Source organism: Octodon degus, unplaced genomic scaffold, assembly GCF_000260255.1.
Source record: "Octodon degus isolate 3935 unplaced genomic scaffold, OctDeg1.0 scaffold00018, whole genome shotgun sequence".
NCBI classification, from domain to species: Eukaryota; Metazoa; Chordata; class Mammalia; order Rodentia; family Octodontidae; genus Octodon; species Octodon degus.
This window is the reverse complement of record NW_004524594.1, coordinates 22,967,627-22,973,184: the sequence shown is the minus strand read 5'-3', so window position 1 is coordinate 22,973,184 and position 5,558 is coordinate 22,967,627. Positions and strand designations below refer to the sequence as shown.

Below are 5,558 nucleotides of genomic sequence, written 5' to 3'. Positions count from 1 at the left end.
TAGTGTGTGTGTGGCCAGCTCAGCCCACCAGGGGGCGGGGCTGGCTGGCATGTGGTGCTGGGGGATTGAACCGCGGTCCCTGTGCTTTGCTTAGCTTAGCTTGTTCTAAGAAGGTGCTTTAGACCACTGAGCCATCTCACCAGCCCAATCCATACACTCTTGCGTCCTGTCTCTCCTTAAGTATTCTACCCTAGCAGCAGGGCACTCCTCTCAGGTCTTTGGTAACAGTGACAAAAACAAGGCAGTAAGCCTCCAACTGACATCTGGTTGTTTCCTCTCATTCATCCATTTTGCACCTAGTCATTTGTTAATTAAGTCTGGCGGGCATCTGAGGGCACAGCCTGGGGTGCTCGACATACATTCCGATTCTACCAAGAGGGTCGCAGCAACCCTGCCCCCACCCCAAGCTCCCGGGCATTGACGTCACCGGCTGAGCACGAGGCGTCGCCCCCTGAGTAGTCACGCGCTTCGCCCCACCCGCTCCGGGAGTGATCCGCCTCCGCAGAGATCCTTCCGCTGCTGCGTGGAATTTTCCAAACGCTCTGCCGGCCCTTCTTTCGGGCCTCCGCGGGCGGCGGACTGGGGGAGGGGGCGCGACAGCCTCTGGTGACACTGTCCCCACACACCCTGCTGTACCCTCAGCTCCAGCTCGCTCTCCGCCCCCCACCGAGCCCCCCTTCCAGACGTCTTCCCACCGCGCACAGATACACCACAGAAAAATGAGGCTGCTCGCGGCCCCCGCCTCCCAAATATGACCTTGAGATTTGCCTTCAATCCCATAAAGCACTGGGGGAAAAGGACAGTTGGGGAGTACGAGGGAGTGGCCAACAAGGGAACTTTGAGCCGCCCTTATTTGGCTTCCTGGGCAAGGTCGGAAGGGACTTTTTTCCTAGTGGCAGTGGAGGAATCGCCCCGTTGAGCAATGCCCTGTGATGTGACCTGGGCCTATAAAAGCAAAAGTTGTGGCCCGTGTAGCAGGAGTTAGAGACAAGGAGGGCCGGTTCTCGGGTGTAGTGTTGGGGAGGAAGTGGCCAGTTTAGGGATTTAGAGATACCATGGGAGACTTTGTTGGATGGGGCAAGTGGGGTGGGGCTGCGAGAATGGGGGTGAGAGGAGTAGATATTGGAGGACTGCCATGGGAAGATTGTGCTCAAAGTGTCCGCAGCAACCCATGGCGAGGGCAGTTTTACTCCAGGCCAGGCTGCCCTGCTGCCTGTTGGGCAAGGGGACTCGGCCTCCAGGAGAAGGCTCTTAACAGGGCTAAGCTGATCCAGTGTCCTGGTTTATATGCAAAAAGGCAGAGTGAGATGGGAAGTTGAGTGTAGAGGAGAGAAAATAGAGGCAGGTGAAACTGGTTGGTTGATACCGTGGAAATAAATGATGGAGGAAGATGGGCAGTGAGTTCAGATCCAGGCACGCAGGGAGGGCCGATTTTAAACTTGTCAATACCAGCAGCTCCCCTTTTTTTCCAGACAAGGGTGTGAACCTGCCTGGGAATGAGGCCTGGTCTTGTGGATGGACTTAGCTTCGCGGGGCATATCGCTCTGGCCCAGGGTGGTAGGTAATGTGGACTCAGACTGGTGGAGCCCAGGTCTGGGTATGAGTGAGGCAAGTCCTCAATTGGAGGTGAGGGGTGGTCTGAGGAGCAGCTGCAAAGGCAAGGAGCTGTCCTCATGCGTGGCTGGTGTGGCACCTGTCTGCCGGCTGGGGCTGCTGAGGCAGGGTGCTTGTTGAGAGTAACATTGACAGACCTTTATTTTCCAGGTGACAATGGCCCCCCACTGGACTTTCCCTAGGTTTCGTGCTAATCTCTTCTGTGAGCTCACTCTACCCTTCCTCCTCCCTCTAACTCTGTGAGGTTGCCCCTTAAACGTGTCATCAGGTGGTAAGCCTGGGAAAGTGCCTGGAACTGCTGTTGGAGTTGGTATCTTTGGTAATGGTGGAGGAGGAAAGGCCCACTCCCCATTGGTGGGGTGGGTTTGGTGCTGCTTTTAGAAGGGTGGGGATTGAATGTGCACCCTTGGGTGGGCCTGCAGTGGTAGCTTTATTTAAAAGTCACATGCCTCATGGACGTGGTTTGTTACTGTAGTGTTCATCATGGCGAGCAAATGGCACCAGGAGAAATGGAGCCCCTGCCAGTGTGTGAGTCGTAGCAGTACAGGAGGGGAGACCCTGAAGGAAACAGCCTGATTAAATTGAAGCCTGCAGATTGAATTCCAGAGGCTTAGGAGGAGTTCTCCAGTGCCATATGTCCAGGCCTTGATCGGGAAGCCCTGTGTTTAGGCCTCCACTGAGTTTTCAGATGAGCTTATGGGGGGCAATCCAAAAATCCAGAGCAGATGCATCCGGCTTTTGAGGGGCCAGCAGCTATGAATGAATGCCTGTTCCAGGAGCACCATCCTATGGGCACGTTGAATGCCATCAGGCACCCTTCTTTTCCTGGGGATAGAGGTTTTCAGATGCTGCGACTTCTAAATAGAGCCTCAAGTCATTCTAGTTCTGTGCTGCGAACCTTGCTTCAAGAAGATTAAGCTGTAGAACATTAACGATGCCACAACGCAGAGTGATGCCTGGTAGATGGCGCTTGCAGATGGAGCCAGTGACCTGTCACCTCCCGCCTCCCTGCCCAAAAGCGCTGGCCAGAGGAATTCTTAGTGTGATGATGAAACTCTTGGGTGTTGGGGGAAGCTGTTAATTTTAAATGTCTTGTGTGTAGGGGATGTGTTGGCAAATTGTGGAGGGTGGGGACTTAAGTGTTGTGCTAGTCTGGGAGGGTACAAGCTGATCGTGCCAAGTGCTGGGTGTTGGAAGTGGTATATCTAGTTTGGACATCGTGATGGCATCGAAGATTGCTGAAAAGAATGAATGGTGGGCATACTGATAGTTATTTATGTGTTGGTGTTGGGACTTTATGATGCATACCAAGCTAGTGTCCACCACTAGTAGCTTCCCCTGGTCCAAATCTTGATTTCTTCTTACTGCATTTATTTAAACTTGATTTTTGACTAGATTTCAGAAAATGGGGTTCCAACTGGGAGGGTTCCTGAGGTGGGAGCTGGGATTGGTGGGGATGAAGACAAGGAGATGGGATGAGGGTGGTGGTCGAGTGGGGAGGGTGAGAGGTTGCGATGTGGCTGGAAGGAATTGGGAGTATGGGTGGACGGGGATTTAATAGGGTTTGCCAGTGAAGAAAATGCTAATTAATGATAAATTATTAATGCTGGTTAAAGTGTTGTTTGGCAGTAAAAATTACATGAAAATTTTGTAAAAGTGCTTAGAACTTGAAGATAAAGGAAAAAAGCAAAATTGTTTTGTTTTGCTGAAAACTGGAGAAAATTGAAAAGGTTTGCCTAAAATCCAGAATATTTAGTCATTTAAAAAATGACCTGAAAAAGAAAAATGATCTCAAACTTTAGGTGGTTTTTCTGAAGCTGTGAAAGTGTGGTTTGCTCCCCCCACCCCACCCCCAGGAGTAAAATGTGTTAGACTTCTAAATGCCTGCCTTGTGGGTTTTTAAAGCTTATGTGTGCCCTTGAGACTAGATGGGTTCTGCTGGGCTCATAATTCATAGCCACTGAGATTTTATGGTCACTGAAGCTTGTGACCATAGTATAAATGTGATGACTTCTGGAGCAATTCCGTATGCAAGTTTTATAAAACAGTCTTTCTGTGGTAGGTCCGTAATTGTAATAGCAAAGCTTCTGCTTGCTTGCTTGTTTTATCCTTTCCATTGGTAGTCTTTGTAACAAGAAGAGCCAAATAACTTTGTGGTCACTGAAATTGCTGTGATATTTAATAGCAAACAATCCTGTTACCTTGGGTAAGGTTACAGTGAATAATTGCATCTTTAGTTTGACTGTGGTATTTAAATGATTCAGAACTACACTGGGAGAAGCAGACGCCTTACTACACAGGCTCTGTAAAAATTTAGGAGCGTTTTAGTAATTGTTTTGAGTTGCTTCTGTTGGTAAAGTCGTATCAGTGGTTTAAGTTTCTTGCCTTTAATTTCACTTTAAAAAGTTTAAATCAGTATTTTTATCCTTGAGGTTTTTCTGTTTTGAGGCGTATTAAATGTTTAATACGTATGATGGTGTACTTTAGTTCCTAACCCGTGATTTGGGTCCCTGTCCTTAGAACTTGGAGCTGAGGAGATGGCTCAGTGGAATAAGTGCTTCCCTGGCAAACTCAAGGGCCTGAGTTCAATCCCCGGTTCCGCAAAAAAAAAAAAAAAAAAAAAAAAAACCTTCAAGTGTATTAGTCTCTTGTGTGGGGAAATACTTCTGGGTCTGAGCTTAAAAGTGTACTACTCACGTTTGCTTTGGGAAATATTTTTGAGTATGCTGTTGTGAAATGGGAGTTGTAAAAACAGGTGATTACAAGTACTTGTTTGTTACTGTGTACGGTGAGAACTCTTCTGTTGCATCGTGTATGTAATTACTAATCCTTTTTCTTCCCTTTTACAGCATAAATAAAGGTTTGAGTTATAAGCTCCTTAGAATCCTTGTATTGCTGTATGTTTCTCAACACCTGTCCGAGTTGTGCTCTTAATGAAGGCAGTTGTGTCTTCTAGGCTTAGGCCTAGATTCATGGCTCACTAGATCCAAAGAATTGAGCCAGTGGTATACCTGGCAACCTTTACTCAAATAGACCTGTTACATCCCGAATGGCCTGCGAACTGCTGGGAGCTGGGAATGTGTAAAATGTGATGCTTAACCAAATGGCTAAAGAAGATGAATGTGTAGGTGGGGAAACACTTTGTCCGTATAATATGCTGGAACATTCCTTGCTTTAATTAATGGGGGGAACAGTTCAAGAGGATGGATGTGTAATTAAAGCATGTTTCATATTTCTAGTCCTTGGTTGTAAGCATATAAATTCTCAGCTTCATTTTCCTTTTGAGGCGTGACTAAAAGTTTGGGCTTCCTTGTACAAGTACTATATTAAGACAAGTGGCAGAGTGTGGGTGGAAGGAACGCACTTGGAATCCAGTGTGCGTCATGCATGGAAATTTTTCTGGGTGGGGGACAGCAGTGATTCATCCTGGGAGCTGATCAGGACTTGCAGTTCTACAGCTCTTCTGTGTCACTGGGGACTCTACTGTGTTTCACAAGAAACTAATTTGGGCTCAGATAGGGAACACTGCCAGCCCCTGCTAAGAAAGGAGGTGCTTATTTGCCAAGGAGTTGGGGGTTTCTGTGGGACAGGGAGATGAGCCCCCCCACACACCTGAAAGGCCAGCATGTGGACAAACCGATGGCAGGGAGTGTGACCTGAAATCTTGCGGTTGGCAGAGGTGTGAGACTGGCTGCAGTCCTACTCTGAGTGGGTCTTGTCTGCTTCCTTGGTCATCCCTTGGTGATCCCTCCTTTGTATATATACTACTGAGAACCTGGCACGAAGTGCTTGGGAAAGGAAGATGGCATGCTTCCCAGCATGCGGGGTACTGGGAATTGAACTTGGGACCTTGCACTTGACAGGCAGGCACTTATGCCACTGAGCTATCCCGGGCCCCTCTTCTTAGTCTTTTCTCATAATGATTATTCTAACCCAGAGGATAA

The 5,558-nt window shown here is 48.3% G+C and overlaps 1 long non-coding RNA gene across 1 annotated transcript in view; it reads left to right on the top strand.

The window, feature by feature from the left end:
• LOC111815560 overlaps positions 1–4,495 on the top strand; it is a 9,771-nt gene extending 5,276 nt beyond the window's left edge. The window contains exon 3 of the long non-coding RNA XR_002820239.1: positions 1,473–4,495. This is a non-coding gene — a long non-coding RNA (uncharacterized LOC111815560). The remainder of the gene's footprint in view (positions 1–1,472) is intronic.
• The last annotated feature ends 1,063 nt before the right edge of the window (positions 4,496–5,558 follow it).